This window comes from Erythrolamprus reginae, chromosome 3 (assembly GCF_031021105.1).
Source record: "Erythrolamprus reginae isolate rEryReg1 chromosome 3, rEryReg1.hap1, whole genome shotgun sequence".
NCBI lineage: Eukaryota > Metazoa > Chordata > Lepidosauria > Squamata > Dipsadidae > Erythrolamprus > Erythrolamprus reginae.
The window spans coordinates 11666175-11692297 of NC_091952.1; the positions used below are offsets into that span (position 1 = coordinate 11666175).

General features: G+C 40.4%; 1 protein-coding gene across 2 annotated transcripts in view; it reads left to right on the forward strand.

The window, feature by feature from the left end:
- The first annotated feature begins 11216 nt into the window (after window positions 1–11216).
- The window catches only part of GATA5 (GATA binding protein 5), a 62449-nt gene continuing 47542 nt past the window's right edge, over window positions 11217–26123 (forward strand). The window contains exon 1 of one of the 2 annotated variants that reach the window (XM_070744465.1): window positions 11217–11496. The gene's annotated coding sequence lies outside the window, so the exon portion shown is untranslated. Of the gene's footprint in view, window positions 11497–15393; window positions 15919–26123 lie in introns of those variants that run through there. The other variant, XM_070744466.1, reaches the window with a different exon arrangement.

A 26123-nucleotide genomic window follows, 5' to 3' on the forward strand; every position in this document is an offset into this window, starting at 1 on the left:
TAATATATAAAACCAAACATACATACAGACATACCATGCATAAATTGTAAAGGCCTAGGGGGAAAGAGCATCTCAATTCCCCCATGCCTGGCGGCAGAGGTGGGTTTTAAGTAGCTTAGGAAAGGCAAGGAGGGTGGGGGCAATTCTAATCTCTGGGGGGAGTTGGTTCCAGAGGGCCGGGGCCGCCACAAAGAAGGCTCTTCCCCTGGGTCCCGCCAAGCGGCATTGTTTGGTTGACTGGACCCGGAGAAGACCCACTCTGGGGGACCTAACTGGTCGCTGGGATTCATGCAGCAGAAGGCGGTCCCTGAGATATTTCCTATTAAAAACACTTATCTCTTGAACCTTATTTAACCCTTTAACATATTTAAATGTTTCGATCCTGTCCCCTCCAATGAATGGAGCACCCACTATTTCTGGAGGCAACTTTGCAATGGAATGTAGGCATTTACGGCAGTCAAAGATAATTCCGGGGGAAAAACTGCATTTCAAACAGCTAAGAATGGGGTTTTATTGGCAAGCCACTCTTTCATTTCACCCTCCACCCTACCTCACCTTCCCATAACTGCAATTTTTCCACCTGGAAGACTACATTCAATAGGGATGGGAGGAGGGGAAGGAAGACTTAAGTATTTTCGTGAATTTTTAAAAGGACTGAATTCCTTGAGGGCTAGAAGGCCAAGGCCTCTTTCAAAAGTTCCCACTGCAGAAATCCTTTTGAAATGAAACTAAGTCCAATAGAGATGAGAGGGGAAAGCTTAAAGACAGAATCAACAATCCCAGTCACGCAGGAGAACAATATAGACAGCTACCATACAGTACTGATTTAAAATTGTGGGAACCTCTTTGAAAAAAAGTTTATTTTTTGAGGTTTGATGGCTAATAACACCACCTGTGTTTTGTTTTGTTTTTCATTTTTTCTTTGTTTTCCCCCTGGAGTTTTCAAGATAATTGAATTGAATTTATTTGATTTATAATCCACCCATCTCCAGATCACAATCACATTCCATTGCTGGAATAGCCTGGGAATAGCCCAGACCTTAAGCCAATTGAAAATCTATGGAGGCCACTAGATAAAGTTGTTAGTTAGAAGCGGACCCAGCAATAAAACCCAGTTAACTGAAGCCAATCATTCAATCTTGGTTTCACATTGTAACAGCTGCAGAATTAAAAAAAACTTGGTTCACTCCATAGGAAAAATGCTGTCATTCATGATACAGATGATGATGATGATGATGATTATTATTATTATTATTATTATTATTATTATTATTATTATTATTATTATTATTATTATTTCTTTGCCACACCTCTCTGAGGAGAAGATATCCAACTAAGAATTAACTGACATGGTAATATTTTTACACATTTCACTTTTCTTCTTTATAACTGCTGTTCTCCAGTAACATATCAGGAAAGACTTAATGAACTCAATCTGTATAGTCTGGAAGACAGAAGGAAAAGGGGGGACATGATCGAAACATTTAAATATGTTAAAGGGTTAAATAGGGTTCAGGAGGGAAGTGTTTTTAACAGGAAAGTGAACACAAGAACAAGGGGACACAATCTGAAGTTAGTTGGGGGAAAGATCAAAGGCAACATGAGAAAGTATTATTTTACTGAAAGAGTAGTAGATCCTTGGAACAAACTTCCAGCAGACGTGGTTGGTAAATCCACAGTAACCGAATTTAAACATGCCTGGGATAAACATATATCCATTGTAAGATAAAATACAGGAAATAGTAAAAGGGCAGACTAGATGGACCATGGGGTCTTTTTCTGCAGTCAGTCTTCTATGTTTCTATGTTTCTATGTAACAGCAAAACCATCATATAAAGTTATTGCATTACATTCTTGATTAAATTATCTTTCCATTGATATATAATTTTATGGTACTACTAGTACCCCCAAAAAAGTGGTGTCATTAGTTAGTTTTAGAAAATATACTTTTCCCAAAAGGTTTCCACAATTTTGACCACTAATGTATTTACTAGGAGTATGGATAATCTCCAAGTGAAACTTGAATTTAATTTTTTTTCCTGGGTCTCTTTCTGGGTCCAGCTTACTTTCTTCACCTCTGCTTCACACTTTGCTCCCATCCCAAACTTAACTCAGGTGCTGCAAAAACAGCTCCTTTGCAAAAAAGGAGAGTCCCAAAGGTGTTTTTTCTTCAAGAGGCAATTGGACAATACAATAGAATACAATAGAATAAAATTATTTATTATCCAAGTTTATTATCCAAGCAATTTGTCTTTGGGGCGTATGCTCTCAGTGTACACTAAAAAAAGATACATTTGTCAAGAATCATGAGGTACAACACTTAATAATTGTCAATAGGGATCAAATAAGCAATCAGAAAACAATCAATATTAATATAAATTGAAAGGATACAAGCCACAAGTTACAATCATACAGTCATAAGTGGGAGGAGATGGGTGATGGGAATGATGAGAAGATTATAGCATTTAGACTTTTGTTTTTTAAAGAAAATGCCATCTTTATTGAAGATAAATAAGGGAGGAGGATACATAAAGCAAAAGGACTGTGTGAATATTGGTACAAATGTATATGATTTTAGAGGATATAGTTATAAATTAAAATACACGCTTACATATATAGAAGAAAATAAAGCTAAAGAGAGAGAAAGAAAAAGAAAGAAAAGGAAGGAAGGAAAGGGAAGAGGAAAAATTAAAAATAAAAAAAGAAAGAAGAGATAAATTCATATCTATAAAGTTATCAGATTTCATAAATTGTGTCAACTGATCTGTTGACCCGATAACTCTACAGCTTTTAAGATCTTTACTATCAATATAGATGATAGTAGAGTCTACGGAGAGGGGCGGCATACAAATCTAATAAATTGAATTGAATTGAAAGTTTTAGGTTTCTAAACTTGAGTTAGAGTTAAAGTTTTGTCCTTTTGAATTTGTTCATCCTTTTATCAATGATTCATAATGCTATTTTATAAGTTTGTGGGATAATTGTTTGGGTGTAAGAGGATCATGATGGAGATGTATGTTGTCTTTTATCCAACCAGATGTAGCATTTAGACATATATTGCTTCAAAGTGCTTTGCAGCCTTCTCTAAGCAGTTTACAGAGAATCAGCATATTGCCCCAACAATCTGGGTCCTCATTTTACCAACCTTGGAAGGATGAGTCACCTTTGATTAAATAGTATACAGGCTTAGTAAATAGTTTTGAAGGGAAAAGCCCCTTTGGGACAACCATGATCTGAATGACTAAGGATCTCCTTAGACTTTCAAAAGGATTGTTTGCAACTCATAGTAGTTTCCCATCCGGCCACGTTTACTCCAAAGAGAGCAGATCCTTCCAATTTAGATTTCAGAAGAGCAAAAACGGGGTTTTCACCTTTAATCCCGTTCCTACTTATAGAATAGAATTCTTCATTGGCCAAGTGGGATTGGGCACACAAGGAATTTGTCTTTGGTGCCTATGCGCTCAGATACAGATTTACTAGAGTTGGAAGGGACCTTGTGGGTCATCTAGTCCAACCCCCACCCCACCCCCACCCCCGGTCAAGCAGGAGTCCGTACACCACTTCAGACAGAGGGCAATCCAATTTCCTCTTCTAAGGTCTTAAGTCCTGGAGCTCTCACAACCTCCTACATGTTCAGCGTAGATAAAGAAAATAATAAAATATGTTCCTCCAGACTCATAAGCTACACCACTTTGTGTTGATTTAAAAATGGGCACGTTCTTGATTTGCAGGTTAAGGGACCAATTCAATAATAATAATTAATAATAATAAGTTATTAGAGTTGTATGACACCCCTCTCCGAAGAGGGTATAATGTATAAAAGGACATACAGTATATTGAAATGTTAGCTTAGGAATTTTATAGATGACTGTTTTTGATATTCATTTAAATTTAAATATTCTAGAAAGGAAGAAAGAATTCCCTATGTGTTTCAAGATGCACCTTTGAATCTATCTATCTATCTATCTATCTATCTATCTATCTATCATCTATCTATCTATTTACCTACCTATCTACCTATCTACCTATCTACCTGCCTACCTATCTATTTCTCCATCTCACTCTCTTTTTATCCATCTATCTATCTACCTGCCTGCCTACCTGCCTACCTGCCTACCTGCCTACCTGCCTATCTATCTATCTATTCATTTTTTATGCCACCCTTCTCCCTAGACTCAGGAGGCTTACAACATGCTAGCTATAGCACTTTTTTAAACAGAGCCATCATATTGCCCCCTACAATCCGGATCCTCACTTTACCCACCCTGGAAGGATGGAAGGCTGAGTCAATATTTGATGAATGAAGGAAGTGCTGCATACTGTTATTTTAGGCATTGGCGCTGTGTTCGTTTTTGTTCTTTCGTGTATGTTTTAGAAAAAGAAATATATTATACACATACCCCCAAAAATGTGATGTTTTTAACCTCCTCCTCACTTGCTACAGCAGTAATAATTTTACTGGGAGGAGGGAAAGGGATTTATAGAACTTCCTACATAATTATCAGATGAATTTGGGCAGCGCAATATCAACACCCAGGGAAGCGAAATTCCGCCGAATTCACAGAAAATGGGATTTAAGGTGCAAAGGGAAATTTTGGAGGACTGGATGTCGACTCCATCCCCTGCCCCGAAAGCTGTGCTGAAAATGGCTGGAAACGCCAGGGGTTTTCCGTTTTCCAAGAAGAAAAGTGTAATTTTTTCAGGTTTTAATTTTTTCCCACCAGATGGTGAAAGGAAACTGTAGGAATCCATTAATACACAACGATCCTGAATGGTGGGAGGTCTTAAGCATGAAACTTATCAGGAAAGACTTAATGAACTCAATGTGTATAATCTGGAGGACAGAAGGGAAAGGGGGGACATGATCGAAACATTTAAATATGTTAAAGGGTTAAATAAGGTTCAGGAGGGAAGTGTTTTTGATAGGAAAGTGAACACAAGAACAAGGGGGCACAATCTGAGGTTAGTTGGGGGAACGATCAGAAGCAATGTGAGAAAATATTATTTTACTGAAAGAGTAGTACATGCTTGGAACAAACTTCCAGCAGACGTGATTGGTAAATCCACAGTAACTGAATTTAAACATGCCTGGGATAAATATATATCCATCCTAAAATAAAGTACAGGAAATAGTATAAGGGCAGACTAGATGGACCGTGAGGTCTTTTTCTGCAGTCAATCTTTATTTGTTTCTATCCTCGTAGCTTTATCCTCTCCCGGTGTGCGATAACATAAACGAAAGGGCTTTCTAAATTTGCAAACCTGGGGAGTGAAGGTTGCAGAACTTAACCAATGCGCCTTTTGCTGAATTCCATCTTACTAGTAACCAAAGATCGAAATAACCATTTTTAAATCGGTTTCGCGAATGAGGAAAGCTGTTTCTCCCGGTCCGTTGTGCTTTTCTTTTAAAAGATAGGATTTACCCGCCTGAGTCTTCCTTAGAATAAAGTCTTTGGGGACCCAGTTGCGCCACAATCTAAGAGCATCTGCACCAAAGACAAATTCCTTCTGTGTGCAATCAAACTCGGCCAATAAAATATGCTATGCTATGCTATGCTATGCTATTTGTAACAAGACCCAGTTGCGCCGCATATAATCCCAGTTATGAGGATCTACAGCTGGGGTATCTCACAGGCTTCTATTGAACGTAGCTTACAAGGGGTTAGACTAGAAGACCTCCAGAGTCCCACTTTCAAACTCTTATTTTTGTGACTTTCAACCTTTCAACCACCAGAAGCGGAGGAGGGGAAAATGGATTTGGGTGCTTTTAAGCAGCTGGGAGAAAATGGGAATAGCGTGGCGGCAAATTCTCTCGCAATAGTTTGCAAAATTCTTCCTATGGTCTCCCTCCCCTCCCCCCCCTCGGGTCTTTTTCGGAGAAAAGAAAAACTTGCTTTGCTTTTCTGTATTTGAATAGAATAGAATTCTTTATTGGCCAAGCGTGATGTGACACACAAGGAATTTGTCTTTGGTGCAGATGCTCTCAGCGTACATAAAAGAAAAAGATACATTTGTCAAGATTCATGAGGTACAACACTTAATGATTGTCATAGGGGTCAAATAAGCAATGAAGAAACAATATTAATAAAACATCTTAAGGATACAAGCAACAAGTTACAGTTATACAGTCCTAAGTGGGAGGAAATGGGTGATAGGAATGATGAGAAAAAACTAGTAGAATAGAATAGAATAGAATCTTTTATTGGCCAAGTGTGGTTGGACACACAAGGAATTTGTCTTGGTGCATTTGCTCTCAGTGTACATAAAAGAAAATAAACATTTGTCAAGAATCACGAGGTATAACACTTAATGATTGTCATAGGGGACAAATAAGCAATTAAGAAACAATATTAATATTTTAACTCCCCTGCCTGGACGGTGGATAGGGGGAATAAATTTCGTTGTGGGCCGTTCTCAAAACCGAACCATTTTTATCTTTATCTCTCTCTCTCCATCTCTCTCTCTTTTTTTAACTATCTATCTATCTATCTATCTATCTATCTATCCACCTATCTATCTATCTATCTATCTATCTCTATCTACCTACCTACCTACCTACCTACCTACCTACCTATTTCTTCATCTCTCTCTTTTATCTATCTATCTATCTATCTATCTATCTATCTATCTATCTATCTATCTATCTATCTATCTATCTCTAGATACCTACCTACCTACCCATCCATCCATCCATCCATCCATCCATCCATCCATTCATTTAGAAGGCAAGTCAATTTAACTTCTCGAAGTAGAAAGTGGTGAGGCGGCTGGGGAGGCACCCCCGAAACGAAAGACTTGGGCCAAGGTTTTGAGAAGGTGTTTTGGATGGCCTCAAGAGGTTCCATTCTCCAGAAACGCTGGACTATTTCTGGGGGGGGGCAATGCGAGACCCAGTCGCACCACGTGCAATAGTTTCATGAAATTATGGGGACCGGCAGCTGGGGTTTCTCCTAGGCTCCTCATATTGAACGGGGGTTACGGGGTGGGGGTTAGACTAGGTGGCCTCCAGAGTCCCGCTTTCAACTCTTATTATTGTGAGTGACTTCAGCCTTCCCTCTCTCCCCTCCCCCACCCTTCAATGACGAAGGACTGACGTTGACTGAGAGGCAATGGGGGGATGGATCGCCCCCCCCCTACCCCAGCCATTAACTGAAACTCTTCAGCCGCCGAGACTAAAAGTCTACCAGATGGGGAACTAAGGCTCGAATTGATAACCACGATGGGGCAAGGGGCGATTTTAGAAGCCCAGCATCCCCTCGTCTCTCGATTTGCCTCTGGGGGATTTAAGAATCCGGGGCGCTTTTATTTCTCGGAGTGAGCATTTAAAACCAAAGTGGATTCGATAATTAAATGGACTTAAATAATTGTGATGTTAAATATCTGATGCATTTTTTTTAAAGGGGGGGAGAGGAAGAGAAGGCGCGATTGGCTTGGGAAAAATTAAAGGGTCTTTGCCCCGCAGCCCAAGACACCCCTGCATTTGCATTTATTATGCATTTTTATTATGCACTTAATCCGCGCTTGAGGCGTGGAAAACTAGGGACGAGGAATCCATGGGCCATTTATCTTTCTATTCCATTTACAAGTTTATTGGCCGCCCAATCGGGGCACCTCGACTGCTTTGGCAAACGACCTGGGGAAACAAGATCGCCTTTTGTTCTTTTGAACTTTTCAGCCCGGTTCAAGGCCGTAGCCAGTCGCCCCCGCCGTTGTTAATGAGTCCCAAATAAAAGGGAAGGATTCCGGCGACCTTGCGGCTGGCATTTCTACCCCATTGCGCAAAGAATGCTCGTTTGCATGTCTGAAGGGATTAAGCGGCAGCTTAACTCGGGTTTAATCCTTTTATTTTTTTAAAAATTTGTTTTTAAGACTTGGAAGGGACCTGGCAGGTCATCTAGTCCAACCCCCTGCTGGTGCAGGAAACCCTACATCACACTAGTCCAATAGCAGTCCATTCTTTTCTTGAAAGTCTCAAGTATTGGAGCGTATTGGAAATTTAAGTGTTGTAGCGTATTGGCCGTTCTGTGTTAGCAAAAACTTCAGAAGAGAAGGATTTAGGGGTCGTGATTTCTGACAGTCTCAAAATGGGTGAACAGTGTGGTCAGGTGGTAGGGAAAGCAAGTAGAACGCTTGGCTGCATAGCTAGAGGTATAACAAACAGGAAGAGGGAGATTGTGATCCCGCTGTATAGAGCGCTGGTGAGACCCCATTTGGAATCCTGTGTTCAGTTCTGGAGACCTCACCTACAAAAAGATATGGATAAAATTGAACGGGTCCAAAGATGGGCTACAAAAATGGTGGAAGGTCTTAAGCATAAAATTTATCAGGAAAGACTTAATGAACTTAATCTGTATAGTCTGGAGGACAGAAGGGAAAGGGGGGGGGGCTTGATCGAAACACATGCCCGAAGTCCAGTTCAGGCCCGGGTTAATTGAATCCGGAAAGTTTGTGGTCTTCATACGATCATCTTTGGTGTGAAACCTCTCAGAAACGAAGGCGAATATACGCCTCTGGTGATAACGCTGCAGGATCCAAGATGGGTCGGTTTATATTAGATTAGATTATTAGAGTTGGCCTTGTAGGTCATCTAGTCCAACCCCTTGCTCAGGCAGGAGTCTCTACACCATTTGGGACAAATGGCTGGCTGTCCAACCTCCCTTTGAAAGTCTCAAATGTTGGAGCTCCCACAACCTACTTACTAACTTATTTCTTTATTCGAGTTCTGTGTCGCCCAATCCCGAAGGACTCAGGGCGGCTGGCCATGGTTAGTTCCTACAACCTCTCTTACTGAATTTTAGTTTCCAGACCCCTTATCATCCTGGCTGCTTTCTTTTGTGGTCTTCAAACGACCATCTTTGGTTTAAGTGAAATCTCTCAGGAATATTCGTGTCTCGGGATAACGCTGCAGGACCCTAGATGGGTCGCTTTAGATTAGACTATTCAAGTTGGAAGGGACCTTGTAGGTCATCTAGTCCCACCCCTTGCTAAGGCAGGAGTCCGTATACCATTTCCAACAAATGGTAGTCCAACCTCCCTTTGAAAGTCTCAAGTGTTGGAGCAGTTGCAATCCGCAGGCAAGCTGTTCCACCGGTTGATCGCTCTCCCCCGTCAGAAAATTCCTCCTTATTTCCAGGTTGAATCTCGCCTTGGTCAGTTTCCATCCATTATTCCCTGTCTGACCTTCGGATGCTTTGGAAAACAGCCTGACACCCACCAATCTGTGGCAGCCCCTCAAGTATTGGAACACTGCTATCATGTCCACCATGGTCCTCCTCTTTGCTAGACTGGCCATGGCCGCTTTTGTTCTAAGTTCTAGCTTCTCTTGACCTATGTTCTAGCTTCCAGTCCCCCTTATTGGAATCAATGGGACCGCCGAGGTTTTATGTTTTCCTAGCTTTGGAACAAGCGCTGGAGAAGTTCTAGAGGAGAGGTTTCCAGACTTGGCAACTTTAAGACTCGTGGACTTCAATTCGCAGAGTTCTCCAGCCAGCTACGCTTTCTTTTGTGGTCTTCACACGACCATCTTTGGTTTAAGTGAAATCTCCCAGGAATATCCGTGTCTCGGGATAACGCTGCTGGCTGGAGAAGTCTGCGAGTTGAAGTCCACGAGTCTTAAAGTTGCCCAAGTTTGGGGACCCCTGTCCTACAGATACGTCTCCCCCATGGACCTCCAACTCAAAGTCCCAAAGCTCGGAAGATCCAAAAAAAACTTCTGGTCTCTTTGGCCAATCCAGGTTGGACCCTAGTAGTCGAATCTCGCCTTTCGCCTCCATTCAGAACTCATTTCTTCCTACGGGCAGGTCCTGGAAAGTAAACTGCGTTGAAACTAGTGGAGAATTTGAATAAGTGGGCACCTTTCCCCATATGGTTTGGATCCCCCAAAGCGGTCAGTTTTGACCCCCCACCCACCCAGTCTCCCAATTCAAAGATTGATGGACTTATCCAAGGGATCGATGAGCTATGATTAGTATTATTAAGACTCGGCTATATAGCGTATACTGTATATACAACGCACACATACAAAGAGTATAGCATACGGAATGAAAGTGGATGGTTGTTTTTAACGTATTGGGGTTTTAGATCTCATTTTAAATTTAGATTTTTTTATATATACGCTGTTCAAAAAAATAAAGGGAACACTCAAAGAACACATCCTAGATCTGAATGAATGAAATATTCTCATCGAATACTTTGTTCTGTACAAAGTTGAATGTGCTGACAACAAAATGAAATATAATAAATAAGTAAATTGATTGTCAATCAGTGTTGCTTCCTAAGTGGACAGTTTGATTTCACAGAAGATTGATTTGCTTGGAGTTATATTGTGTTGTTTAAGTGCTCCCTTTATTTTTTTTGAGCAGTATAGTATTATTATATTTATTTTGTTGTGAGCCGCCCTGAGTCTGCGGAGAAGGGTGGCATAGAAATCTAATAATAATAGAGTATAAACACCTACCCACACCTGTATCTATGTAGATATTTAGAATTATTTATTGGCTAAGTGCGATTGGACACACAAGGAATTTGTCTTTGGTGCATATGCTCTCAGTGTACATGAAAGAAAATATACATCTGTCAAGAATCATGATTTACAACACTTAATGATTGTCGTAGCAATCAGGAAACAATATTGATAAAAATCTTAAGGATACACGCAACAAGTTATAGTTATACAGTCATAAGTAGGAGATGGGTAATAGGAATGATGAGAAAAAATTATTAGAAATAGTAGTGCAAACTTTGGGCAGACATATCTAAATCAATACCTATGCATTTATATTTTTCCGAGCGCCATCATTCTGCTAAACAAATAATTCCCTCAACACTGTCAAACTATTTACTAAGTCTGCACTACTATTACTACTAGTTTTTTCTCATCATTCCTATCGCCCATCTCCTCCCACTTACCTCTATGATGTAACTTGTTACTTGCATCCTTAAGATTTTTATTAATATTGATTATTTCCTCATTGTTTATTTAATCCCTATGACAATCATTAAGTGTTGTACCTCATGATTCTTGACAAATTATGAAACGATAAACTCAAATCCGTACAATGTTTGGGAACCGAGGAGCGAGCTGAAGCGTTCGACCCCGCTTTACAGAATATCAGAACTGGAAGGGCCCCTACGAGGTCATCCAGCCCAACCCCCTCACACACACCCTCGAAGCCGAGAACCAATAACGTTTCAGATAAATTATCTTGTCCAATCTCTTTTTTTTTTTTTAAAACCCACCTGTGGCGGAGCATCCAAACCTCGCTTGGGACTGCCCCCCCCTTTTGAAACCGGGTTAAGGCGAGCGATCCGATTCGAAGCGGAGCCCGTTCTATTTGAAGTAGCCTCCGCCCCCCCGGCCATTTCCGCGAAGTCAAAAACCCGCAGAACTCAGCCGACATCCCGCAGAAAACACAGGATCGATCCGCGATCGGTTCGTTGGAGCAGCGCAAATCCTGGAAGATTTTTTTCCCGGCCCGATTTTAGCTCTGGAGGAAAGTAAGTATTGCGCTTTCTTGTTTTTAGCCTTATTAGTAGCCATAAATCATCGATTATAGACGTTAAGCCCGTTAAGGTCGCCGTCTGGGGAAGGAGAAGGGAAAAGAGAGGATTTGGGGATATTTTTGTCTTTTACCCCGCTACTTTTGGCCATCCAAGCATTGCAATCCTGGTTTGCCACCCTGTTTTCTCGGGGCAGCTCTTGGGCACCTTCTAGGCCTTTGAGGCGGCCTCCCCTGGGCCGCAAAGGTGAATTTTAAACTCTCGGAAAAAAGAGAAACGCCAAACAATAAAATAAAAACCCAGCCGCGAACTCGGGTCGACTTCGATATTGGTCGGTCCTGGTCTGTTTGGTTGGCCAAAGGCGAGGCCGGACCTTTAATTAAAAACCACCTTGGGTGGATTTCTGGAAATGAGATCAGCCGGGTTATTTTTTCAATCTCTTGTAGAAATAACCCAGTTCAACCCAGCTGATCACATTTCCAGAAATCTGCGTAACTTACTTTCGCTTACTTTCAGAATTTGGACCCTAAAAGTTCTGAAAGTAAGCGAAAGTCAGTTACCCAAGAGGACCGAAACTTCCTGCCGTTCGCGTCCTGGCTGGAATTTCGCCTTACCTTCTTTCTACCTGTTTGCTAAAGTCGCCTAAAGCGAAATCCAATTTAGTAACGCGCTTATTCTGAGTTGCCAAATTAACCCCATTTTCCCGGGGAGGGGGGTGTCCGCTACGGATCGCCCTCCATACGAACTAAAATGGGCTCGTGTGTTTGTGTGTGAGAGAGGGGGGAGGCGAGGAAGGGAGAGAGCGAGAGAGAAAGAGGGAAAGGAAGAGGGAGAGAAGGAGGGAGAGAAAGGAGAGAGAAAGAGGGAGAAAGGAGATAGAAAGAGGGAGAAAGGAGAGAGAAAGAGAGAGAGGGGGAGAAAGAGAAATGGAAAGAGGGAAAGAAAGAGGGCGAGAAAGAGAAAGAAAGGGAGAGAAAGAAAGTGTGTGTGTGAGTGAGTGAGAATGCAGAGGTTGATAAGCGATCGACCAGAAGGTGTGTAAGTTTCAAGTAGGATAGCCGCACTGAATTGGGAAAAGGCCCGGAGATCAAAATACACAAATACTCTCAGTCTTTAGGAGGTGGAAGGGACCAAGTTGAAAATGTTTGCTGCGTATTTCTTTTGTCCACACAATTTCATCTGTTTGTGTACCGCTCCGGGTTCCATTTCCAGAAGGAAAACTGAAATCCAGCTCGGAAAACTTTTTTTTTGGATTTTTTTTTCCTCCCAAGACAAAACGCTTGTAATATTATTTTTTTTATTTTTAATTGGATATTTTTGAAACATAAAACATAGAAAAACGCTTTTAATATTGTAAACCAACCGAAGGGCCTCAAAACGGAAGATCGGACGGATTGTAATAATCCGCCAGTTGATTCGGTTAATCGGCTTCAAACTTTTTTTTTTTTTTTTTGCACGGGGGAAAAATTGGTGCGGGATTTGATGCGTAAGGACTAGAAGAAAAAAAAAATAAAGCGCTTATTATCTTATTCTGTTGTTTTCTTTTTCTTGCACGGTTTTGTAGTCGTTTCCATTTTTTTATTCGATCAACTTTCTTCTGGGATAAAAAAATGGAAACAACTTCAAGTCTCGCAAGAAAATAAAGAGGAGAAAATATGAAATATTATGAAATATGAAAACAATCAAAACAAAAGCAACACGCTGGGAGGAAAAAAAGGAAAAAACAAGGCTGTAGCCAGGAAGAAATGGATCCATCTTTATTTCGCCGAAACCAAGCATTTATTTCCGAGTAGACGTAACCACTTACTTCCGAGTAGACGCGTAAAGGGTCGCTATGATACCCGTCGGTGGGCGCTTAAACTCCGGTTTCTCTGACCCACAACCCGATCCCAAACCGCGCTTTATCCGGAGGGGTTGGGAGGGGGAATAAGTCGCCGGGAGTTCCACCGGCCGCGTTCCAAAAATAAATTAAAATAAATTTTAAAAAAAAGCTTTCGGAGAGAGATTGGCCTCATCGGTTCCTGCGCCACCAGCCCCCCTCCCCTTTTTTAAAAAAATAGGCAGGAAAGAAAAGAGAGAGGGAGGGACATAGAGGAAGGCAGAAGTTGCTGACCCGAACTTTACTTTGAGAAATCTCGGGGAAATGGTCCCGTGGGGAGGGCAGGGGAGGGGGCGTGCTAATGAGTAACCTTTTACACACCTATTCCTAACTTTTGGGGGAGAGAGGGAGAAGAGAGAGGTAAAAGATTGCCGCACACACTGGGTTCAAATCTTGGTGAGGGTATGCACCAAAGATAAATTCCTTATGTGTCCAATCACACTTGGCCAATCAAGAATTCTATTTATTTCTATTTGGAATTGAAAGAAGCTGATGAGAGCTAAATAGCTTGAAATAGATCTATACTAGTCTCCCTTCATTTTCATTATCAGCAAAATGTGTGTGTTTATACAAAGTATTCAATGGAGAATATTCTGTTAAAATGTGCTATTGCTAACATGTTGTAAGCCGCCCAGAGTCTAAGGAGAAGGGCGGCATAAAAAACAAACAAACAAATAAATATTTCATTCATTCAGATCTAGGATATGTTATTTGAGTGTTCCCTTAGTTTTTTTGAGCAGTGTGCGTGTGTTTATTATATATATATATATTATAATATATATATAATTATAGATCTATCCTAGTCTCCCTTAATTTTCAAATTCAGCAAAAAAACACATGTGATATATATGTCACATTTTTTTTTTGCTGAATTTGAAATATATATATAAAATTTGTTTTCGTAGATTTTCACATGTATATGTATGTGGATTGTTCCGAGTTCGGGTTTTACCCCGTGTAATATTTTGAGTGTCTTTGCTACATTTCCGGGAAATCACATTCAGCATCATCAGGCTGAAGTTATTGGCTTCATGTATGTATGTATGTATGTATGTATGTATGTATGTATGTATGTATGTATGTATGTATGTATGTATTCATGCTTGTATCATATTTTTTGCTGAACTGAAAATGAAGGAAGACTAGTATAGATCTGCTTCGAGATTGTTTCCTCTCATCAGCCAGCCATGTATTGTATGTATGTATGTATGTATGTATGTATGTATGTATGTACGTACGTACATGGCAGGCCCGAAATAGCGCTATCCTGGTCTCCCTTATTTTTATAAATTCAGCAAAAACATGTGATATATATATGGATGGAGTTTCTGGAGAAAAGTTATACGTATGTATGTATGTATGTATGTATGTATGTATGTATGTATGTATGTATGTATGTATGTATGTATGCCCTCTGGAACCAACTCCCCCCGGAGATTAGAACTGCCCCTACTCTTCCTGCCTTCCGTAAACTCCTTAAAACCCACCTTTGCCGTCAGGCATGGGGGAACTGAAACATCTCCCCCTGGGCATGGTTAATTTATATATGGTATGCTTGTGTGTATGTCTGTTAGTATATGGGGTCTTTTTTAAATCTTTAAATATTTTAAATTTGTCAGATTATTTATGATTTGTTTCCACGTGTTGTGAGCTGCCCCGAGTCTTCGGAGAGCGGAGGCATACAAATCTAAGTAATAAATAAATAAATAAAATAAATTTATTGGATTTGTTTGCCGCCCCTCTCCGGAGACTCGTATGTATGTACACACCCACCCACCATATATATGGTGGGTAGGTGTGTACATACATACGAGTCTCCGGAGAGGGGCGGCATACAAATCCAATAAATAAATACATACATACAATACATATGTACAGTATAACTTTTCTCCACAAACTCCATCCATCCATCAATTGATCATAAAATGGTCTCCTGCTTTGCACCCTTCAATTTTTCCATTCCATGTCTTTAGCACTCCCCACCTATATATATATTTCTTTACTCCCTCTTATATGTGTGTGTGTGTATTTCCCTCTTCCCTCGCCAGGTAACCTCCCCCCCCCCGTCTTCCTCCCCCCTCTCACTCTTCCCTGGCCGGCCCGGCTCACGGGGGGGGGGAGGGGGGCAAGGTCACGTGACGCTGCCCCACCGCCAGCCGTAAAGGGGCCGAGCCACCGATGGAAGGCATCACTCGAAGGCCGAGATTAGGAGCGAGCGGAGCTTTGGAGGCGCGTTGGCTGGGGCGCAGCTGAGATAACAAGACGGCCGCCGCCTGGCCCGGAGATCCCCTTCCACAAAAGCCTTTAATTTTATTTATTTTTTTCCCGCGGAGAGGGAGGGGAAAAACGTCGGCTGCCCTTGCCCGGTTTTCTTCTCCCCATCCCTCCATTTAAAATATATATATATATTGCACCTTTCCGATCGCGTTCTTCTTTCCTTTTGCGGCAACTAGGATTATTTTGATTATTGCTTCTTTTGGCCTGGACTTCCTTTCTTTTCCCACGTCGCGCGAGTTTTGGTCTCCGGATCTTTAAATAACGTGAGTACTATACTCTGAAAAAACCCCTCCTTTTCCTTCTCTCTCCCCCCCATTTAAACCTCCCTTCCCTCTGCAGCCAACTTTATCTCGTTTTGGGCCGGGCTTATCTTTTAGCAGATAGCGTCGCACTTGGAGAAGCGAGAGGAGGAGGAGGAGGAAGGGGGCCAGCGAGAGAGAGCGAGAAAGAAAGAGAGGGAGACAGAGAGTGGGGGGGGGGGGGGGGGGGTGCAATTATTGATAAAGCGAGCGGATGATTTACGGCCCTGCTGATTAAATGCCACCCCCTCCCACTTTCCTTTTAAAGGCCCCGGTTTTCTTAAAACTAGTGTTCTTTGCACGAACTGGGGAAAAGGCATAGAAATCGAATAAATTAAATATATTCCAATTTATTCGTCTTTCTTTTCTTCCATCCCGACTTTGATTGGAAAGTTTGACCCGATCGCCACCCCCCCCTCCTCTCCCCTTCCGTCCAGAAATTGTACAAACACACAAACTTACATAGATATGTGTGAGTGTAACCTACACTACTCCAAAAAAGGGAACTCTCAAAGAATACACCCTAGATCTGAATGAATGAAATATTCTCGTCGAATGTTCTGTACAAAGTTGACTGTGCTGACAACAAAATGGAAATTGATGGTCGATCAGTGTTGCTTCCTAAGCGGACAGTTTGATTTCACAGAAGTTTGATTTACTTGGAGTTACATTCGGTTGTTTTAAGTGTTCCCTTTATTGTTTTTGAGCAGTGTATTTTTGCTGGTGATGAAAGTGAAGGGAGTCTAGTATAGATTCATTCCTTTCCAGTCGGCTTTTGATACCTATGTGTCTCGCACCCGAACAAGAAAACGACTCTTCCCTCCATTTGGCGCTCCGCTTCGCCTGGGCTTTTTTTACTCCCGAGCAAAGCGCTTTAAGCCTCAAATAAAACCTGGTGGCCCCTTTTCAGAAAGCAAACCAATGTTGCCAAACCGCCTGCGGAGATATCACCACCGACCGGGCCTTCTGTTTGATTTTTTTAATTTTTATTTATTTTTTGTCGGAATAATAATAATTATTATTATTATTATTATTATTATTATTACTATTATTACTATTATTATTACTATTACTATTACTATTACTATTACTATTACTATTACTATTATTATTATTATTATTATTATTATTATTATTATTATTATTATTATTATTATTATTACTATTATTATTATTTATTATTTGCCCTCACCAAAAATTAAATAAAAATAAAAATCCCTATCGACCCATGAGGCCAATGTACGCGTGGGGAGGGGGCTAAATGAATCAACTTTTTTTAAAAAAAAATGGTTCTAAAGACCGCTGGGGGAAAATGTACTGGAAATAGTATATGCTTTAAACACATACAAGAAACAGAAGGATTTGAACATTGGAGAAATGGTTAGTTCAATCTGTTGACTTTTTCATACACAGAAACATATATAGCATATATACTGTATACTGTGTATATATATACTGCTCAAAAAATAATAATAAAGGGAACACTCACATCCTAGTTCTGAATGAATGAAATATTCTCATTGAATACTTTGTTCTGTACACAGTTGAATGTGCTGACAACAAAATGAAATTGATTGTCGATCAGTGTTGCTTCCTAAGTGGATAGTCTGATTTCACAGAAGTTTGATTTACTTGGAGTTATATTGTGTTGTTTAAGTGTTCCCTTTATTATTATTATTTTTTTGGAGCAGTGTATATTTAAAGTTATATTTCCCAGGAAACCCAAATTGAAGCGAAGCAGCCGTTTTAAGTAGTTCCGCTGGACATCCGAGGGGAAATTGTACTTCCTGCTTAATCCGGCTGCTTTGAGCTGCGCTTTTCTTAAAAAAACAAAACAATATTTTTTTAGTTTTTTAACTTGGGAAGAAGGCAATTCCGAGCCTTCGGTTTAAACTCGTAGCCGATTGAGGCCTGCGCTTCGCGGGGTGTGTGTGTGGAGGGGAAATAAAGAATTGCGACCTCGGTTGTTGGTTTGCGTTATTTATTTTACTTCTTTTCAAAGACCGCCTCTCTTGCTAAACCGAATTCTTTGCTCGCTTGTCTCTTGCTTAATTCGTTCGTTTCTTCTACTGCGATTATCCCCACCAACAGGAGCACCCCAAAAAAAAGCGGGGTGGTGGTCGCATCCCTTGAAATCTCCTTCGGTTTATTCATTTATTCCCCCTTTCTTCTCCCGACAGATCCGATCCAGGGATTTTTAAAGTGGCTGGGTTTTTTTTTTTTAATATGGCTCGATTTTTATACCCCCTTTTCTTTTTCCTTCGGAACCAAAATATTCCGAGTTCAAACTCCTTAAAAAGAAAGTGCGTTTCGTTGGCTTGCCCGCGATTGGGGTGTGTTTGGTTTATCTTATTATTATTCCCTACTTTTCCCAATGAAAGAAAACACTTTTTACTCTTTTTTTAAAAAGAAAAATCCCTAACCTCGTTGGAGGGAAAGAAATCCAATCCAAAGAGACCCGAACGCCCCGATTTGCATCCACGAAATGGATAAAACAGACCTACAAAAAATTACACTGCTGGAAAAAATAAAACAACACAATATAATTCCAAGTAAATCAAACTTCTGTGAAATCAAACTGTCCACTTAGGAAGCAACACTGATTGACAACCGATTTCACATGCCGTTGTGCACATTCAACTTTGTACAGAACAAAGTATTCGATGAGAATATTTCATTCATTTATATCTAGGATGTGTTCTTTGAGGGTTCCCTTTATTTTATTATTATTTTTAGCAGTATATTTTCTTGTATTCCTTGCAGTTGACCTTGTACTTTTCTGAATCTTTTTTTCTTGTTCTGATTTCAAAAATGTATATGGTTTTTCCGTAGCAGGTATAGTTTCCACGGAGCAGAATCATTATTAGAAGGTATTAGGAAATAAGAAAAAACAGTCATCTACATATCAGAAATAACGCTTCTATATCGGACACTTCATGTGCTAGAGCAAAACTCAGCCTATTTTTGGAACCAGCACATCAAACTCCATAAAACAGACATATTACTTTTGCTGATGATTTTTGTGTGTGTTGACCAGTGTAATAAAAAGTAGTTCATTATGGAATAGATTGATCTTGTTTCGAATAGACTGAAATTTACCTTTGGATTTATTTTATTTTCCTCCCTCCTTCCGGCTTGTGGATCTGTTTTCGCTATGCGCATTTTGCTCCCGGAGAACTTAAAAACTTAGAAACGAGGCCCGTCTTCCAAGCTGGAGTGGGGTATCCTTTTGGGGGAGGTGTCTCTGTTCCCAGCAAAGATTGAGACGCGAATTAAGGCATTGGGACTCCTGGGTGTTCCGGGACCCCCAGATTCGCTGCTTCCTCTTTATTCATGGTGGGGGGCATCCTTGAATTCCCACAGGTTCGCTGCTAGGGAGGGAAAGGGCCCAAGGGCCTTGAAAACAAATTTGAATTGAAACAAGCCTTGATGGGATTAAAAACGGACATTGTCGTAAACATTGTCGCTGGAGCACAACTGCTCTACAGTATTTCTTGCAGGCTCTTCCCTCTTTTTAATCTATTCTCTACTATTGCATATGCAACAAAGACAAATTCCTTGTGTGTCCAATAAAGAATTCTATTCTATTCTCACTGTTGTGAGCCACCCTGAGTCTTCGGAGAGGGGCGGCATACAAATCTAATAAATTATTATTATTAAATTATTATTCTATTCTATTCTATTCTACTTTACTGCATTCCATTCTATTCTAATTCTATTGCCCATTTTTGGACAAGCAGCCTTGGTGGTAGATTGTTGTTGTTTGCTTTAATGACTTTAAGAGAGGGAGATGATGGATTGAGATGCTAAGGAGGTCGATTTTAAGAGATTGCAGGGTGTTTGGGGGTTTTTTTCCGGGATCTCTACTGAGATTTTAGTTTTGAGATCCACTGGGGTAACAGGTGCGTTTTGCACCAATTGGAACTGTCCCATCGGTGAAAACAATTTGGCTTTTGGGTGAGCAATAATAATAATAATAAGAGTGGTGTTAAAAAGGGCGGAAGTGAACAATATGAGAACTTCAAGGGTGTTTCTAAGGCAAGGTTGGATCTAGAAAGTCGGTGAACTTCAAGTTTTGATTTAAAGGAGCTTTTTTTTAAAAAAAATATTTTATTCTTTGCAGCCAGAAATCACTTCCAGCACAGCATTTCAGATACAAAATTAAATCTTTTTCTGATGTTTCATTCCTACTGTAAGTAAAATTTAGTGATTTTAGGATTTTAGATTTAAAAATCCATTTTAAATCTATGTTTATCTGCACTAGTTAGATAATACATTGATTGGATGTATTGGAACGGCCATTGTTTAGTGAGATAGGGACTAATCTCTTAAGAAGGCCACTTCGCCCTTTAATTGACAGGATTCTATCCATCGTCTTTCGGATTGCATTTTTACAAGTGTCCATTCAGGGGGTTGCTTCTCTTGAAGGTATTAATCGTAATATCTAATGTAATATTTAACGTAATGTAAAAATATTAAGTGTAATCGGATCTGTTTTGTACTCAGCTGTGGAAGGAAACAGGCACACACAACTTGTAAGATGGACTAGAAACTTGAAAAGGCAAGGACAAACTGCTTCCAATATGCAGCTAAGGAGCTCATCTCAAGCTCACCTCAATCTTCCAGGTCATGGTTGTCCCATTTTTTTCCTAAAGATAAACTGGACTTTCTTTTGTTTTCGTTTTTCCTTTGAAAACATTCCTCTTTCCATCCACAAGAAGCTGAAGAAAGCTCCTTGGATGAAAAGCGACATATTTTCAAAGGGGGAAAAGAAAAGGAGATCTAGTTGTTTTTGGGGGAAACACCTTTGGGAATCTCACCTGTGTGGATTTTCTTTGGCTGCATTTTGGAAAGTCTTTGGCCTTTTTCACCTTTTCTCTCTTTTGCACAGTTGAAGTTAGCTCTGTTGCAAAGCTTTAAGCCAGAGGTCTTCAAACTTGGCAACTTTTAAGACTTGTGGACTTTATCTCTCAGAATTCTGGGAGTTGAAGTCCACAAGTCTTAAAGTTGACAAGTTTGGGGATCCCTCCTTTTAAGCAAAAGATTCCATGTTCAATAAGGCCTGAAGAATTGAACCCTATGAAGGTTGAATTGAAAAGGACAACCCCCAGATGTTGACATCTCACTTCATTAGGCAGCAACAATGTTTTTTTTTTAAAGGAAGGGCACTTTGATGTCATGTTTGGTTCCATAATCTTGATTTCTTTGTGGGGTGTCTTGGATTTCCAGCTGTTAGTATTTCATGCTGACAGCCTGTTAAGTTTGTATCTGATGTTTCATTTAACAGGGATAGAATCAAGATCACGTGAAGTGTTAATACCACTTTATAAAGCCTTAGTAAAACCACACTTAGAATAATGCATTCAGTTTTGGTCCCCATGATGTAAAAAGGATGTTGAGATTCTACAAAGAGTGCAGAGAAGAGTAACAAAAGATGATTAGGGGACTAGAGGCTAAAACATGTGATGAATGGTTGCAGGAACTGGGTATGTCTAATGAAGGACTAGGGGAGACATGATATTAGTGTTCCAATACCTCAGAGGTTGCCACAAAGAAGGAGTCAACCTATTCTCCAAAGCACTTGAGGGCAGAACAAGAAGCAATGGGTAAAAACTAATCCAAGGAGAGAAGCAACTTAGAACTAAGGAGAAAATTCCTGACAGTTAGAACAATTAATCCGTGGAACAGTTGCCTCCAGAAGTTGTGAATGCTCCAACACTGGAAGTTTTAAAGAAGATGTTGGATAAGCATCTATCTGAAGTAGTGTAGGGTTTCCTGTCCAAGCAAGGAGTTGGACTAGAAGACCTTCAAGGTCTCTTCCAACTCAGCAGTAGTAGTTGTTGTTTCTTCCAAGTCAGTATCCATCATAATCTTGAGTAGATGTCAATGGGAAATGCATATGCTGGATTTTTGTTGTCATATATCATGTCCATTATACAATGAATGAGTTTTGATCCATAAGTCACCTTTTTTTAATCTAATACAAGTCTAATAGCCCCAAGCCTGGCAACATAAATGATTCTTGGGACTCTTGTGGAAGGCGAGGAGGGTGACGGCAGTATGAACCTCTGTGGGGAGCTGATTCCAGAGGGATGGGGCCACCACAGAGAAGGCTCTTCCCCATGGCCCCTCCAAGCGACATTGTCTAGTTGACGGGACCTGGAGAAGGCAGACTCTCTGGGACCTAACCGGTCACTGGGATTCATGCAGCAAAAGGTGGTCCCGTAATTATTCTGATCCAATGCTATGTAGGGCTTTATAGGTCATAACCAACACTTTGAATTGCGTCCAGAAACCAATGCAGTCTGTGGAATGTTGGAGAGACATGGGTATATCTAGGCAAGCCCATGACTGCTCCTGCGGCTGTGTTCAGCACAATTTGCAGTTTCTGAATGCTCTTCAGAGGTTCCTGTGATTATACCCATGTGTTTAATGCAACTTTTTTTCCAATTAGCATCCAGATTCATATGCTGACCTTTGACTTTCAGCTAATCCCTGCTGGCTGGGAATTTGTAATTGCAGCCTATCCAGAAGACAGAAGGAAAGGTGCCTTAAGCTACTACAGGCAGTCTTCGACTTACAACAGTTCATTTAGTGACCTTTTGGACTTAACAATAGTGTCAGAAAAAGGTGGCTTTTGACCATTTTTCACCCTTGACCCTTACAGCATTCACATAATCCACATGATCCAAATTCAAACACTCGGGCAACTGTCTTATATTTTCTTTCTTTATTATTTATTTCCTTATTAGATTTGTTTGCTGCCCCTCTCCGTAGACTCAGGGCGGCTTATAACAACAATAAAAAAGCATATGACAAATCTAATATTTAAAATAACTAAAAACCCTTATTAAAAACCAAACATACACACAAACATACCATGCATAAATTGTATAGGCCTGGGGGGAAAGGAATATCTCAATTCCCCCATGTCTGACGACAGAGGTGGGTTTTAAGGAGCTTACAAAAGGCGAGGAGGGTGGGGGCAATTCTGATCTCTGGGGGGAGCTGGTTCCAGAGGGCCGGGGCCACCACAGAGAAGGCTCTTCCCTTGGGTCCCGCCAGACGACATTATTTAGTCGATGGGACCCAGAGAAGGCCAACTCTGTGGGACCTAACTGGTTGCTGGGATTCGTGCGGCAGAAGACGGTCCTGGAGATAGTCTGGTCTGGTGCCATGAAGGGCTTTATAGGTCATAACCAACACTTTGAATTGTGACCGGAAACTGATCGGCAACCAATGCAGACTGCGGAGTGTTGGTGTAACATGGGCATACCTAGGGAAGCCCATGATTGCTCTCTATATACTTATGACACAGTCACAGTGGCCAAGGGTCACATCCCTGTTGCGACCTTGGAAGCAAAGTCAATGGGGAAATCAGATTCACTTAATGACAAGGTTACTAATTTAACAGTTGCAGGGATTCACTTAACCAAGGTGGCCAGAGAAGTCGCAAAATGGGTCAAAATTCACTTAAGCGACAGAAATTTTGGACTTGGTTAGTTCCGTGGTTGTAAATTAAGGACTACCTGTATTAATTTAAGATTAAGGTTAATAAATGATTTTTTGAGATTAAGATGATCTAAAATGCCATTGTTAAATCATCACAGCAGGCTTTTGTAAGCATCTTAAAAAATACTGGAACCCCACAAACACAACCTGTTTTTCAGAAGTTGCACTTTTTAAGAGTCTACCCATGTAGTAACCCGGTAGTAGTTGTAGTAATAAGTGAGTAGAGAAATGCCGCATGAATCCCAGCATCCAGTTAAGTCTCACAGAGTTGGCCTTCTCCAGGTCCCGTCAACTAGACAATGTCGCTTGGCGGGGCCTAGGGGAAGAGCCTTCTCTGTGGGGGCCCCCGGCTCTCTAGAATCAGCTCCCTCCAGACATTCATACTGCCCTAATCCTCCTTGCCTTTCATAAGAACTTAAAAACTTATTTATGCCGCCAGGCTTAAATCCCAACCTCTGACCACTGAATACTTAGTAATGCTTGGTTTGTATTTGAGTGAATTATTTTTGATATTTAATTTTTATAATGTTTTAGACTAACTATTTATATTAATTGGATCCAATTGTGTTTTGTATACTGTGAGCCACCCCGAGTCTGCGGAGAGGGGCGGCATACAAATCCAATTAATAATAATAATAATAATAATAATAATAATAATAATAATATAATCAGCAGTTTATCCAGTTGACCTCAATCAATGCCTTTTAGCTTTCATAGCAACCCAGGTCCACCGTAACCTTTAGAATAAAATAGAATAGAATTTTTTAGTGGCCAAGTGAGATTGAACACACAAGGAATTTGTCTTTGGTGCAGATGCTCTCAGTGAACCCATCCAGGTACTGTACAAATAAACAATCAAATCATATTAGGAACCAGTCAATAAAAATTGTGAGGATACAAGCACTTGTATCTTTGTATCTACTTGTATCTGTATGACCTTACAAGTCATACAAATCATTAGTGAGAGGAGATGGGGGATGGGAAGGATGAGAAGATTAATAGTAATCCAGACTTTGTAAATAGTTTGACAGTGGTGAGGGAATTATTTCTTTAGCAGAGTGATGGAGTTCAGGAGAAAAAAAAACTGTTCTTGTGTCTAATTTTCTTGGTGTGCAATTCTCTATAATGTCATTTTTGAGGATAGGAGTGGAAACAATTGATGTCCAGAAATGAGGGTGGGTTCTGAAAATATTTTCACAGCCCTCTTTTTGATTCATACAGTATACAGGTCCTCAGTGGAAGGCAGGTTGGCAGGAATAGTTTTTTCTGCAGTTATGATTATCCTCTGACGTCTGTGTTTTGTCTTGGTGGGTTGAAGAACTGAACCAGACAGTTATAGAGGTGGAGAAGACAGACTCAATAATTCCTCTGTAGAACTGTATTAACAGCTCCTTGGACAGTTTGAGCTTTCTGAGTTGGGTGCAAAAGAACATTTTTGTTTTGCTTTTTTGATGACATTTTTTGATGTTGGGTGTGCATTTTAAGTCTTGAGATATGATAGAACCTAGACATTTGAAGGTCTCTATTGTTGATACTTCTTTCTGCAGTTCTGCAGTAAAAAAAAGTTTTCTGCAATTCTGATACCTCTTGAAGAATATTGGGCTACTCACTTTCAGGTGAATAATTCATTTCCAAGCTCTGTTTAGCAAGGACAACCTTTCTAGTTTCTTTTGCCTTCTTACTGTCATAAGGCACTTACACAAAAGCTACTGATTAGCAAAGAAAGGCCTCCCCATCTGGATTTAGCAGGTTAAAGGTAGAAAAATGCCCTTTCATCCTTCTGCAGAATTCTTGTGTTGGTCCAAGTTGCCATTTGAAGCATAAGGTTGAAAATTAAATCTGGCACAATTTCTGGTTTTGGGAGAAGATTTTTAAGGGCCTGGTTTTTATTCTCTCAGCTGCCCAACCTGAACTTCCACCCAAAGCCTCCAGAAGTTGTGAATGCTCCAACCACTGGGAGTTTTGAAGAAGAGATTTGGACAGCCATTTTAGAAACATAGAAACATAGAAACATAGAAGTCTGACGGCAGAAAAAGACCTCATGGTCCATCTAGTCTGCCCTTATACTATTTTCTGTATTTTATCTTAGGATGGATATATGTTTATCCCAGGCATGTTTAAATTCAGTTACTGTGGATTTATCTACCACGTCTGCTGGAAGTTTGTTCCAAGGATCTACTACTCTTTCAGTAAAATAATATTTTCTCATGTTGCTTTTGATCTTTCCCCCAACTAACTTCAGATTGTGTCCCCTTGTCCTTGTGTTCACTTTCCTATTAAAAACACTTCCCTCCTGGACCTTATTTAACCCTTTAATATATTTAAATGTTTCGATCATGTCCCCCCTTTTCCTTCTGTCCTCCAGACTATACAGATTGAGTTCATTAAGTCTTTCCTGATACGTTTTATGCTTAAGACCTTCCACCATTCTTGTAGCCCGTCTTTGGACCCGTTCAATTTTGTCAATATCTTTTTGTAGGTGAGGTCTCCAGAACTGAACACAGTATTCCAAATGTGGTCTCACCAGCATTCTATATAGTGGGATCATAATCTCCCTCTTCCTGCTTGTTATACCTCTAGCTATGCAGCCAAGCATCCTACTTGCTTTCCCTACCGCCTGACTGCACTGTTCACCCATTTTGAGACTGTCAGAAATC